Source organism: Otolemur garnettii, unplaced genomic scaffold (assembly GCF_000181295.1).
Source record: "Otolemur garnettii isolate 467f Iridium unplaced genomic scaffold, OtoGar3 scaffold00010, whole genome shotgun sequence".
In the NCBI taxonomy this organism is placed as follows: domain Eukaryota; kingdom Metazoa; phylum Chordata; class Mammalia; order Primates; family Galagidae; genus Otolemur; species Otolemur garnettii.
Window position 1 is genome coordinate 27,712,715 of NW_003852405.1, and position 2,203 is coordinate 27,714,917.

Sequence of the window (2,203 nt, forward strand, 5' to 3'; positions counted from 1 at the left end):
GAGGGTGATAAAGTGAGACTCTGTCTCTTATAAAAAAAAAAGTCATTGAGGAAAGGATCAATTTTCATCAGCTAACTCCCCTGAGTATCTTCTAGGATGGAGACTCTTTCATATATACACCCAATAACCATTTCTATAGGAAATGGAAAAACATAAATACATATATGAACTTTTATTTCCTACCGATTGAAATACTTCATACTTATTTCATAGCCCCTCTTTCTAAAAAAACACACGTGGATGCATGCACACACAAACACACAGACACTTGTTTTAACTCTGTAATAATTTCATGTACTATACATGATTTGCAAGAACAATAAAAATACTGATAATATGTACACTAATGGTATTTTTTCACTTGTTTACAAATAATGCATAGTTATTGTAGTAAAATCAGAGAACAAAGATAGAATAAAGAGGAATCACTAAAATATCCTTCCCCAAAGTGTTTGGAAGTATTTATTTCCAGTCTTAGTCATACATATATCCTTATTTGTAATTTGTTTTTTGAAAAAATAAAAATCATATGTATATAATTTTTGCACTAAACAATACAGAGGAAACATTTTTACCTATCTACAAATATTCTTCTATGATATAATATTGATGATAGGGAATAGTATATGAATGTATCATATTCTGTCAAAATAACTATTATGGGTCATTAGGATGTTTCAGATATCTTGCTAAATAGTATAATGCAAATGCATTGAAAAACATTCTTAAACAGAGACCTTTTTACTTAGTTCAGATATCTTAAAAATATCTTCCTAGAAAATAAATATTCATGTCATAATGTTAACATTTAATAATATTTATGACATATTACTAAATTGCCTAAATAAGGGCTATATGACTTATCTTTCTGATGCGTTAAAAATTCATTCACATTAGGACATTTGAAAGGTCGAGTGGCTCAGGTCTGAAACTGCTTCGATCATTTTCACGTCCCCAGCATCCAAGATGAAGCCAATAACATATCAATTGTCCATTGTGTGTTGAATTATTGAGAAATAAATGAAAGAATTTGCTCCCCAAATTGCTCCTTCACCAGTGGTTCTTTTATCAATAGAAACCACCCCAGTGCCTACGTACACAGACCCCAAATGCGAGAGTCTCTCACACCACGCTCTCCATCCCCACAGTCAGCCAGTCACAAATCCCAGCCATTTGCCTCCTCAGTATCGCTTATCTCCGTTTATTTTCTCCAGCTTTACTGCCACCACCTTGCTCCAAGCTTCTCAGAATTTCAGAACTAGTTTTATAGTTAGCCTTTTTGATTCACTCTTTTACTCCTTTAATCCAGAATAATCTTCACGTTGCATCAGGAATAATCTTTCTAAAATGAAAATAAGTCTATGTCAATCATTGCTTAAAACCCTTTTCTGCCTTCTCATTGTATTTAAAATAAAGACCATGATTTTTTTCATGCTGATAGAAAATACAGCTCAAGGGGAACGTCCTCAGCTGCCCACCCTGGTCCACTGTGTCTACTGACCCCACTGCTGTGAGACACGGGCCTTCCTCAAGATCTCTGCTTCAGGCATTTGTGCAACGCTGCTCTCTAGACCCACAGCATTCTTTTCATTATATCTGCAGCCTATTTTACTTAAGCTTATTCATCCTTTAGGTATCAGTTAAATTCAGTGTCTCAAGAAAACCTTTCCTAATCCCAGATTCTATCAGCTCCTGAGTTCCATTTGAGGCTCCTTGGTACTCTCTATCAAAATCATAATTATTAGGGACAGATAGAGAAGAAGATAAGAAGTAAAAAGCAGACAATAGCTGAGCCAAAGGAAGCTGCCCAACCCAAGATTTTAGGTATAGCTGAAAGAACTTCTACTGGGCAACAGGAACCCCGAGACAGGTACACGCTAGACCCCCAAGAACTAAATGTCAAAGCACAAGAGGATCTGAGGTTTCTGATGACAACAAGCATGTGCAGTTCTAGTTAGGGCTCCCTAAAGTTGGATTGTTGATGCGGAGCCCATCGTTGTAATATCATTTACATTTGCCACCACCCATTCATATGATAAAAAATGGAATTGTGGGGCCTGCTGGCCCAGACCCATAATCCTAGCACTCTGGGAGGCCAAGGCAGGTGTATCCCAAAATATGAGGAGTTCAAGACCAACCTGGGCAAGACTAAGAGCCTATCTCTACTAAAAATACCCAGGCATCATGGCAGGTGCCCGTAGTC